At 38.2% G+C, this 13,356-nt stretch overlaps 1 pseudogene; it reads right to left on the bottom strand.

The window, feature by feature from the left end:
• Positions 1-294: 294 nt before the first annotated feature.
• LOC149246852 (arginine decarboxylase-like) lies at positions 295-6,996 on the bottom strand (annotated as a pseudogene).
• Positions 6,997-13,356: the final 6,360 nt, after the last annotated feature.

Below are 13,356 nucleotides of genomic sequence, written 5' to 3' on the forward strand. Positions count from 1 at the left end.
ATAAAACCCTCTATAGATGAAGAAATCACTAACATACCTAACTATACCTAATCCAATTGAAAATTCAGGGAAAATGAATGGTTTATTTTTATCAACGGACCTAGAGTAGGGTTACCAGGTATCATGGTCACAGTCGTGGTCGTGGTCATGGGATTCTTCATCGTCGTTACTGAAGACATAAGAGGTGGATGATGAGGAGGAGAGGTATGGTAGATATTTGTATGTTGAAGGAATGGTGTTAAGGTTAGAGATAACAGAGTCTAAGTCACAGTCATCATCCAAGTTTAGGGAGTCCTAAATGAGACACTTGAGAGAACCGAACATCATGTTGGGTTCATGCATCAACAAATGAAGAAAATTGGTTAAGGTTCCACCACTATCATCATCAATTAGGAATGTTTCCACCTTGCCATCACTATCAAAGGTGAAGTCCGACAGAATGGCACACGGAGTAGTTCATTCGTTGAGCCTATGGATAGGCATCAATGGAAACAACTTCCCAATTTCCCAGAAGTTAGGAATTAACTTGAATATTGACATATTTATGTGACACATGGCGGGCCCTTCTGCGACAAGAAAAGATATGACATCCACATCTCGTCTACAATGGCTAATGGTTCAAGCCTCAAGTTCCCTTCTTTGAACAAATCTAGGAACCTTGCTTTCATATGCTCTATGTACATTGGTTGTTGTGGAAATTCCCCATGGCAGTATTATCCATGATTTTTTTATAATCACCCATTAATTTCTTAGGAAAATTGTCCACCAAAGGCTTTAGATCTGTTCCAGCCACAACTGCAGATACAAAGTCCTTTTTTCATGCACAGACACAACATCAAACACTAGAAGAAAATGGTGTGAAACCAGAGCTCTCCCACATTCACTACATGTGATGAGATGGTTTACCCCTTCCAAATTATAGGCCACAGGAACTTCCTTGACCATAGTCGCTGCATATGCTTCCAAACTATAAGCAACAAACATATCAGATCAAGAACACTTGGTACCTTCATAATCAATACCAAGCCCTCCTCCAATGTCACTGATCTTCATATTGGTGCCCAGCTTAACAAAATCACAGTATATATACATCACTTCGCTCACACCATCATTAAGAACTAAATGCATGGGATCTAAGACATACTATGTAAAGGAAGAAAATCAAGACAATCCAACATCCCTAATTTCTGCAATTTCCAAATGATGCCAACAATTTCCAAACTCGTGAGCCCAAATTTTCCCTTCTCACTAGATTTGGCGCCGAAATGGCCACCTTGTTTGGTCCTTAAGTTGGCTCAAACCCCAATAACAGCCCTCATGGTTAACTTGCATTTCACACTGAGAACCGAATCCAGTTCTTCTTCTTGCTCCAACACAATAATGCAATTAAAATTCAAGGGTATGGTAGTAAGCACCAACGAAATATATTCTTCATATTTGTATCCATTACAGACAAGCAAATCTTTAGGGCTTGATTTACACATGGAACCCATGGCTAGCAACAACTCTAGTTTCGACCTAGCTTCAAGCCCAAATTCATAGGGCTTCCCAAACTCCACAATGTTCTCCACAACATATTGATATTGATTGCATATGTATTGTAGAATCAAAGGTTGATTTTAGAGATTCCAGCCTATGCTTCAGCACATCAAGAAACCTAATAATAAGAAGTGCTGACATTCCTAGCCCTCCCAAATATTTGGAACCAACCACCTTCTTGATGATCTTCATCACATTGAGGTCGATACCCATTCGGTCACCCATATGTCAACAGAGAGACATGCAGCATCATTACTACCGAATACGAAGAATAATCTAATACAGTTGGCTAAGGGGGGCCTTCCAATTGCCTCACGTGTGGAACTACCACACCTTTTGAACTGCCATGACTCCACTTGGGCTCCTAATATGAGACACAACACCATGGGAAAAACATCTCGCCAAACACAATTTCTAAGCTTTGGGTATGATTTCCTCTTGGACCAGGTGATCAACCTACAGAAAAGAGAACTTGTGGGGCACTGTTACTACTCGGGTTTACAGGAAGAAGAGATGCGTACATCGATTTCAACACAGTGGAAAGCGCTCCTTGGTTACACTCCTACAGTCAGAAAACTCATGAACTCTTGGTTCATCATCCACTTCTTACACTAGGAGGACCTAGAAAAAATCCTGAAATTGTCGTGTCTTCAAGAACGTGGTGTTTTGTCACTTCAACCCTGGTATGTTAGTTTTAACCCTCTTAGGGACACCCCTCACAATAATCTGATTTGGGTGAAGCTTCCTGGACTTCCCATTGAATTATGGACCAAAAGGGTATTTATAGAAATTGGAAATGAAATTGGTAAATTCATATATGTGGATCCGAAGTGCTTAGGGGTTAGGGACAAAATGGTAGTTTAGATTTTGATAGAATGTGGCTTCACTGGGGACCTTCCTACACATATAGATCTGGTTTGGGACAAAATCCATATACATCAGAGACTAGATTTTTGGTGTATACCATTTCGATGTTTAATTTGCCACCATATAGGTCATCTTATGGCACAATTCTCTCAAAGACATTGGAACAAAAGCATTGTGGGTGGTGGGGCTCGGGTTTATGATGGCATTGGATGGTACCCTATAGAACATCGTGGATGAGGTATTGATGTACAAAGTTAAATATTTCTCACAGATCGACAATAGTTTTCAGGTGCCTCTCTGTTGATGGTGTTGTACCCACTAATATGTCAAGGAGATCTACCCGATAATAAGTCCCAACTAGACCTCAAATTATTTGGAGTAGGATTCCCAATAGTGCATACTAAAGTAGCACCTTCGCTGTGATAGTGCACAAAGGTAAGTAATATAGCTTTGGCTGGAAGCAAGTGCGTGACCTTGCGGTGAGTCAAGTGAGATTCATGGGGGTTATTCCGCACAGAGGGGAAAAGGAAGTGTGTCCCTTAGAAGCCTGTAATAGTACGCAGCCTGAAAGGAACACACGAGTAGAAAGACATCACAAGCTAGAAAGTAGAATAGTCCAAAAACCAAAGTGATGGGTTAATCTAACAACACGTCTTAAACAAGATTCGTACAATCATATACAAAATAGTTCATACACAAATGCATAAGTTAAATATCATACATTGCTAAAGCAATGAGAATAGTCCAACTACAATAACAACATATGCATGAAAACATGTTGGCTCAGTTATATTATTATTAAGTGAAAGTTCCATCCATACCTAGACCATTGACAACCACTATCCCCAATAGTGGACCATTACAGTCAACACCACCTACTCCTCCAAAGAATTATACTTGCTCTACGTTTTGGAGAATCCAAGGCTCATCACAATACTCTCCGAGCCTTATATAAGCAATGCGTTGAAAAAATATTGGCTTCCAGAACCCTATTCTATGAGTAATGAGGTTCTATTTATAACAAAGGGTGGGGTGACCCTTGACATTCCTCTTTATGACTCTTCCCTCATAACCCTTCAACTTCTTTACACAACTCATTACATTACATAGTGATTGTTCATGTTCCACTAGTGACACTTGGAATTTCACTTACAACATATCTACAAATAATATACATTTTGTACATGTACCCATGTGAGACAAAATAGGGTAGAGACAACCTAAAATGACAAAAATCTATGAATCTGAAGGTTGGGGAAAGACCAATTCAACAACCTCGACTTGATGCTTCTATTCATGTATTGATGCCAAGCTTGGTACTGCATGATGATGTCCCCAAACTGCTTGGTGGTGTCTTTATAATAGTGGACTCTTTCCTCCATAGCATCTAGGTATATGGTCTTGGAACTTATGCCCAACTCATCTCGAAGCATGTGTAACATGGTGTTGACCATAACCGGACCACCAATGTACTTTGAATGTTTTTTGCGCTGATATCCAAGTCATCCATGGTGTCCTCTTTCCTTAGCTACTCCATGTACCTATCGACCTCCAACCGGACTTGGTTCTTGTGCTTAACTTTGGTGAGGGAACCTGCATCTGTTCACTCTCATCCTCAGTTCTTGGTTGTTCTGGCTTATTAACCTGTATTGGCATTTTTTTCTCTATTATTGCACCTTGACTTTTTTCTTATTCATGTTTTTTCTTCTCAACTATTTTTATTTCTTAGACTCTTGTTCTTCTTGCTGAGATCTCAGTTCTGCTACCTTCAAGCTCAAATTTTCTCTCTGCCTTCGCTCTATTGTCTGTGTCCTTTTCTTCCTTTTTCTTCTGCTATCAAAGTTGCCTGCATGAAGATTGATCTGCTTTCACTCTGCAGCTTTGTTCTCCCTTTATTGTGTCAGCAATTTTCTCCTTCCCTAATCCTGTATTGGATGCTACTTTCGACCATTGTTGTTCGTCTTGTTGCCATGTTAGTGTTGATTCCTTTTCTATAAACAGTTGGGAATCTACATATATTAGCAAGTAAATTGGCCCTTGCTCAACTGCTTCCTGAGTATTTCTTTCAGTGGTCACTCTTGAAACAAATCTCTTTGGTGCCATGGTACAATGATTGCTGGAGAGAAGTGCTTCATGTGTGTGGTACCTGTGGGATAGAAAGGACACTCATGGCAAGCAAACATTATCTCTTACAAATCTAACTTTACAACACGATCAAGCAGCAACCAAAGCATCTAATGAGAGCAATTGTGCAATTTTTATTGACAGGGGTGACTGACTGACTGTGGGAACTGCACACTACACAGTCCCAGTAATCATTGTGTAAGCTTGATGAATGGAACTATGCAATGCACAGTTCAGTATAGGACAGGGCATGGCAGAGACTGTGCTTTATGAAGTTTCAATGACCAAGGTGGGAGGCTGGCTCCTGGAACTGCATAGTGCATAGTTCGATCCAACCCACGATAGGCTCTGTGCATTTCTAGAAGCCATGGCAATGCCCTTGAGATCCCAAATTCCGCATTCCATGTTGTGAGATGTGAGATCCAGGTAAGAGGAGCCAAGACCTGTTCATAGGGAGTGTGCAAACAAGAAAATATGAATGATGATGTAAGCATGAGTACATATCTGACTAAGTGTATATGTATGCATGTAAAACAAGTGCAAAAATCAATTAAACAGAAGGAATATAGAGCATTTGAAGGGAGTCACCGCAACGGCAACCATTCGTGCAAAAACGGGAAAACTCATGCAACACTTGAGAAAGCAATATATAACTTGAAACAACTCTTCTACAAGCCAAGACAAGTTAAAATTCTAGTGGTTATTAAACAAAGTGAGTGAAACAACACTCTCACAAGCTAAACAAAAAAAAGCGACAGAAAAAGCAACAAAAGGCAATAAAAGAAAAACTCACCCCTAAAAGAGATGACAATGATCTGATGACTCCTTCATCTCCTAAGGAAGCTAGAGCTTGATGCTTGAATGTATAAGTGACATTTAGAGGTGCCCATTACATAAAGGTTAGAAATAGGAATTCATGACGCGTATGCTTGAGATCAATGAGAACATCGACACTTGGCATAAACTTCTAAAGATGGAAATGTGCCACCTTCATGAAACTAATAATACATCCCTACTTCATAGGGATGCTTTTCCTCTTAGCTTCTTTCTTTTCGATAAAACTACCATGCACTGCCTGGAAATATTGTGCATTTCTAGGAAGTACTGGGCAACTCTCTGGTTCATGTACTGAGAAGTTTCTGAGTACAGTAGGTTCTGCACAATTTCTAGGCTGAGTGGCTTTGGTATGCCTCTCAAGCTCTACACAACTTCCTAGCTAAAGGCAAGTTGTAAGTTGGCTCTACGCAATTCTGGAGATGAGTGTCTTAGGTTGTCTCTCATGCTCTACACAGTTTCCCATTTGAAGGCAAGCTGCTAGCTGGGTCTGCGCAATTTTGGAGCTGACACTCACTGCTGGCTTGAATTGCGCATTTCCTAAGAGCAAGGTTGGTTCCACTCTAGGATTGCACAAATCAGCAAGGCTGGCTTAGAACCAAATTACAACCAAGTCAAGAGATCGGCTTGTGGGTTAGATAGTAAACCAAGTAAGCAAATACAATCCATAAAGCAAAAGATAAATATCAATGAAAACGCAAGTACCTTAGTCAATGTGAGATGAGCTGTTGTGATGTAGGAGGGAGGCTCCAAAAATAAGCATAGGAAAAATTTTAGAGAGTGGTTGTCACCAGTAAAACACTCTCCTTGCACAATCCCCTCATCTCCTAGTTTGATGTCTAAGGAACATCCATCATCCATTTCCCACAATGCTAGATCGTCCTCCCCTCCCACCCCCCCGCCTTTTGATTCAACAGACTCAGAAACTGTGAATTTGGTTACCTCACCTCCACCGCATGCACATCCCCACATACCCCATCACACTTCCCCTCCTTTGATTCTCAGGAATTTTCCTCCTCTGCTCTCTGCCTCCTTGATGACCCCTGTGAATTTGGCTCCTCTATCACATCCTAATCTATTGAAGACTCCTGAGAATCCCTCATGTCATACAACCTCCCCTCCCCAAGGATCCCCACCATCCCCCCAGTCCCTTGTTTCATCCCCCAAGAACTTGGTGGAAAACGACGTAGAATTTCTGCTTGTGAACCCGACATTTGACCTAAAAGCCCTTTCTATACAATGGGAATGTCCTCATACCTCACTGACCATTACCCCAAATCAATTCTTAATATCACTGTTAGAAGTTGAGAAAAGAGTGGTAGCAAACATTTTCTAGGGTAGTCCAAATTTAAATACATCTCTTTCAATGATTCCTCCTCCCTCATTGATATCCCTATTGGTACCTCCTATGCACCTTGGGACCTTAGAGCAATGTTGCCCAACCTCCATGCAACATGACCCTCTACCTTTCCCTCAATATGCGGGGTCTGGGGAACTCACAAAAATTCCATGAGAATTTCTCACTGAGTACTTGAATACTTCGGAAAAATGTTTCTGAATTGGCAAATGGTGGTTGTTGACTCCCTGGGTCTTTCTGGAGGATTGGCAGACTGTAGAATCCACGATGGGCATATTTCCATCTTACAGATGTTTTTCTGGTATTTTACTCACGGGATGACTTAGGGGACTAGCTGGTAGACTCTGCATTTTAAATGTATATGCTCCATATAGGGATCAAGCAACTTTCTAGGACAAATTGGAGTCATCAGATATACTAAAATTTTCATCTCTCATTCTGGCAGGAGATTTTAATGGCACTGTAACATTGGATGAATGTTGGGGTGGGGTTTTGTTCGAAGGATGGATCCACTTGCGGACAAACTTAAAACTATTTTCAACGATAACAATCTGATTGACATTCGACCTCGTAAAACTGTGCCCACCTAGTAAAATGGTAGAGCAGGTACACAACATATTGCCAAGAGAATTTATCGATACTTGGTCCATGAAGATATGATTGAGATAATGGGTTTCCAACAAACTGAGGTCCTAAAATCATTTATATCTTATCACTTGCCCAGCACACTTCTATAGAGAAGAGAAGAGACATGGCTCGACATGACTTTCAAGTTCAATTGCATTTGGAATTAGGATCAATATTTTAATACCCTGATTAGGGATTTATGGAGACAATACAGGATAGCAGACTATTTCCCCATGTTGGTCATACATGGGAAGCTACATGCCTTAAAATCAGAAGTAAGAAAATGGGAGCGCAAGAAGAAAATGAACATGATAAAGGATTTAGCTAACATCAAAAAGGAGTTGGAAAAAATTGGTAGGATATTGGATGTTGGGAATCCTTCCCCAAAACTCATAAATAACATTAAGGAGATGGAGGAAAAGAAGCAAATGATCCTACATATTCAGGAGGTCACATGGCGATTAAAAAGTAGGGCAATACAGCTGAAAGAGGGGGGATAGGGAATACTAAATTTTTCCACATGTACGTAAATTATAAGAGGAATGTTAACACCATCTGGAGTACAAAAGATTCAAGTGGTAACATGGTGCATACCTTCTCATATATTTAGAAGGTGACAATTACTTTTTTTGAAGAGGCATACAAGGCATAGGGGGGATCACGTCCTGAGGACCAGATATGGGAGTCGGAATCCTATCATACCATGTTTGACCAGGCAAAGAATGAGGAATTATACAAGATAGAAAATATGGAGGAGGTACACTTGGTCCTAAAAATATTTGTGAAATATAAATGCCCTGGATGAGATGGATGGATGGTCAAATTCTTCTTGAATTTTCTTGACCTAATTGGCCCAGAATTGCTGCAGATGGTTGAACAATCTAGGATTGGAATACATATTACGGGAACTATCAAACACACGTTCATAGCTCTTATTCCAAAACATAGTGAAGTGGGATCCTTCATAGAATACAAACCTATATCACTCTGTAATCTGCTTTACAAATTTATTTCTAAGATCATTGCACTTAGAATAAAGTCTACCATGTCCACCTACATTACTCTGGAGCAATATGGTTTTTTACAGGACAGACTGGTCCATGATGCGGTTGCCACAATGCAGGAATGCCTACATTCAATTCACACTAATAAATTGGAAGTTATTATCATGAAGGTCGACCTAAAAAAAACATATGACTGTGTATACTGGTCTTTCCTCTACATCATTCTACATAGGATTGGATTAGAAATGCAAAATATTGAATGAATTATGGCATGTGTTTCATTTGTTCAATACACAGTCATTATAAATGGTTATCCCACAAATTTTTTGGTGTTGGAAGAGGTCTCTGCTAGGGATGCTCACTATCACCTTTGTTTTTTATTCTAATCATGGATGGCCTCAACCATAAAATCAAAGTTGTCTGTTTAGAGGACATTTTCCGTAGAAACATGGTGGGTCACTACATTCGGGTCTCACACAGTTTTTTCGTGGACAACATTTTGTTATTTACTATGCTATCCAAGATGAAGTAGGTTACACTCCAACACGTCTTCTATAGGTTTCGCAGTGCATTGGGTCTCATTACTAATACAGATAATTCCTTGTTATTGTTTGCGGAGGGGCAACATGAGGACATAAGATATATTGAAGCTCTTTCTGGAGTGGAAACACAACCAATCTGCTGTGGTTTAAAATACTTGGGGTTCAACATTAAGCCAAATGATTATAAAGTCAATGATTGGATGTGGATCACTAACATATTTCACAAAAAGATCACTATGTGGGAACATCAGTGTCTCACTCTCGGAGGCAAAGTCACTCTCACACAATCGTTCCTACAACAATTTGCAGTATATTGGGCATATCTCTTCTGTCTACCTACCACGATTATAAGGAAAATAAATGGTATTATGGAAAATTTTATATGGGCTGGCTCTGGTAAAATTTTCAAATTCCACCTCATTAAATTAGATAAGCTAACAATACCAAAGAGATTAGGAGGATGGTTAATATTGGAACTAAAGTTCTTTGGTTGGGCTCTTCCAACTAAATATTTATGGAGCCGTTTCTTTGGCAAGTTATTGTGCGGAGACATCATTAGATCGAAATATTTAAGTGGCATAAAGGTCAGACACTGGATGAAGGATGACCTAATTGGGAAATCAAAAGGATCCACCAGCTGGAAAAAATTTAACAAGATTAAGATTTGGCTCATGAAGCGAGCATGTTAGACCTTTGGCTCAGGGAAGGAGATCATTATTGGTATATATCATATCTTGGGCGCCAATATTGATTTACATTACTCTAAAAACTTAACTAACAGTCTAAGTTCTAGGGGCAATTTCTACCTTTCACAAGTGATCAAATCATGGGATGGAATCACCCCAATTTGGAAAAGAGCGAGGGAGATTGGATTTCATTGGGAAGCAACTGGGAGTTGGGATAGATTGATCGATGTGCTATATAGACCGGGCATCTACAAAGTTGAGAAGGAGATCAGATGGCCTGGGATAGATGCATACATAGGGGATCTATCTATGTGGCTGACACATACTTGTACAACTGTAGCAGCAAACACAACATCCAGAGTACATGTTGCTTCAATAGATTCTAGAAGGTACAGGTCCCATATAAGATTATACTATATACATGGCTGGCATGGAAAAACAAGAATGTGAATTGGGAAAATTTGTGGAAAAGAGGCATAAATGGACTTGGGCTATGTGTCCTATGCAAAATAATGGACAGAAAAATCTACACACCATATTGACCTGCCCAATTGCTAAACAGGTATGGTCTAGGATCTATGGCTCTATAAATGATTGCTTGTTATGGTGGAGCCAAATACCTATAACAAATATGGCTATTCCCCTAGTGATATTTTGGGAAATATGGAAGGTTACGAACCCCATTATTTTTTAAGATAACACATTCAATTTTGAACATATTATCAACAATATAGTATCATGGTTGAGGCCCTTGATGCATAGTAATGCAATGAATAATGAAATCATACATACAATATCTACTCCATGTATATCCTTCCCTGTTGGGTATCTTGATGGTGCAGAAAAGGGTGGATCATGTGGATGTGGTGTCTAGATTCAAAACAATCAAGATCAACAATATAAGATCCATTGGTCTGGAGGGATGAGCACTAATATGAGATTTGAAACCATAGCACTCTTGTGGTTATTATGGTTCGCCATATTCCTGGACATACCAAGCCTACAGATCTATGGGGACTCGCAAGCATTAAACAATCATGTGTTGGGATTGTCTTTTATCTCCCATCCTCATTTACAGAGTTGGATCAAGAGCATTGATTACCTTAAAATATCTTTTCAAAATATATTGTTTCAGCATATTCACCTAGAATTTAACAATACTGAAGACGACATGTCAAAGCTAGGAATCTCGGATTTGGTTGGATGCTTGCAAATCTCTCTGGGGATGGGAAATTCCACTATCGATGTCAGACCTATGCCACTTCATGGTTGATGTCTCTTGAATGAACATACACAATCTAAAAACATTAAAGGTTCAGGATTTGTCTCACTTTCATCTCCAATGATGCATCCCAAGCTTTGGTAGAAACGGATAAGAAATGTTTCCTTGATGGACCTCTTTACGTTCCTTTGGCTCTAAAAAAAGAGGAGAGAAGAGCAAAGCTACAGTCTCTTTTCTCACAACAAAAAGAGGAGAGAAGAGAAAATCTACAGTCTCATTTCTCCTAGTTTCCTAATCCAATTCGCATGAAACCAACAGCTTGTGCCCATGTCCCCATGTACAATCCCGAAGGTTCTACAACATATCATTCATTTGGTATAGTACTAGCTCCGATAGGTCATATATTATCTCATCCAATTGGCATGGTACTAGCTCCGAAATGTCCTATATTATATCATCCAATTGGCATGGTACCACCCACTTTCCCCATATCCCCATGTCCAACCGTGGAAGTTATGGACTAAACGAATGGATTTTTAATGGCAGAGGACCACCTGCATCATAGTTACATTGCTACTCTTTAGTGTTTAATTATATTTTGATTATAATATATATACATTTAGTCTAATTAATTATGCATTTTAGTCTTAGAAATTGATATTTATACATAATACAAGGTGGGGGTCTTGGATTTATTTTTTTGAGATAAAGTGAAGACTTAACAATTAAAGTGAAGACCTTTTAGCGGTGATGTTTTGTTAAATCCTTCTTTTTAGTCTTGCATCACATGTTTACGTGCTTTGGGGATGAGTAGATCCTAATTTTGACTTCTTGATTATGTAACAATCCATTAGTATGAAATATTTTTTATTTGAGTTACATAACCCAGCTTCCACCATAGGAGACTGGAAAATCCACTATGGATTAGTTGTGAATATTAAACTTGTGAGTGTATGTGTGTGTGTGTGTGTTTGTTTAGACATGACTATTTTATATTTGAAATTTCAATCCAAAACTTGTTTGTTTTGTTGGAAATTTATGTTTAGGGAAATTTATTGTTTACTAGAGAACATTATTTCTAAAATGTTTATGTTTCTAGGAATTTTTTGTATTACGAAAGTTTTTTTTTTTTTTTGGTTAAATATTTCAATTATTTGATTACGTAAAATATTTTATTTATTTTCTTATATTTAAATTATCTATTGCTAAAATAATTTATTTTTAATTCCACATGATGAAATGGACAAATTCAAAAAATCACATACGTGTTCCTAGAGCTAACTATGCACATTCCTCGCTCTAGGAATGCTTGTAATTTTTCGGTGCTTTTTTTGTGTTTGGTTTTGGAAATTTTCCAAACATGCTTTTAGCTTTTAATGGTTTCATGGCTCATGATGGTTCAACCCATGGTTTTGTAATATTGGTTCAGTAATTGAAGTTTTATCCTAATATAAAGTTAATGGATTTGGCTTTATGGGTGATATGATCTATACATATTATATTGTAATATTGTAAAGAGCAATAAAATTAAAAATCTTCTAGAATTCCCATTTTTGGGTTCTTGGGGAAAGTATTCATGTAAATTTGTGTGCTCAATTTTGTTTTTATTAAGAATTTGTTTTCAACAATTAACTTTACAAGATTAAAAGCAATAGTATATTACAACTAGGGTTATAATGTAGTAATCACTATGCATTAAATAATAATATTCATATAATAGTTAGGACAATTATTAATGTGTAAGAATAATAAGACATGCCCCCTTTACCAAAGGCACAAACTATTTTCCATGCATTCTAGAAACTACCTATATTCATAGTTTTTATCAAATAGGAGCTTTATACTCTTTCTCTTCATGTCCTTTAGTATTTACGTGTGGTCTTCCTTCTTTTTTTTTCATTCACACTCAGAGGTAGTGCCCACACGCAACTATTATAAGATGTAGAGAGAACAAAGTTTTGTTCTGAGTTGTTGTTGAACCATAGGGAGCCATATTGCATATCAAACCTAAATTCCATTGACAAATGTCGCCCATAGGGATTCATAGAGGGCATTGAACATAAATGAGATGGATAAATCTCACCACTGCATATGTTATGCTTGGTAAAATATAATAATCACACTTGACCATGTTAGTGCATTCTATGACTGACATATTATTATGTCATGAGGTAATAACAAATTTCATTCATTATGCATGAGTTGAATCAGAAGTATAATCTCCATTGATTATTTAATCATAATTTCTTTTTAAATATCCTGTGAGCTCTTAAACTCATTACTATATGAAATTTTAGTTGTACATCAATGAATTTGTACTAGTCCTCTTACATGGAATGGTGTACAACATAGGTTTAGAAAGATACTTCACCCACAAAACCCACCATTAATCACAAAACAAGTAGAGGACGAGCCTCCCTCCCATATTGAAGTTAAAAATGATTATGAATAAAAAGAGGGCTCTGCACATACTAAAAATCCTGGAGTAACAACAGTAACAATATTAACCTATCTCTCTTCTCACTAAGAATATCTAACCGGGAATTAGTCAAAT

This window comes from Pinus tabuliformis, chromosome 7 (assembly GCF_031772625.1).
Source record: "Pinus tabuliformis cultivar Carrire ecotype Pingquan chromosome 7, CPIR1, whole genome shotgun sequence".
In the NCBI taxonomy this organism is placed as follows: domain Eukaryota; kingdom Viridiplantae; phylum Streptophyta; class Pinopsida; order Pinales; family Pinaceae; genus Pinus; species Pinus tabuliformis.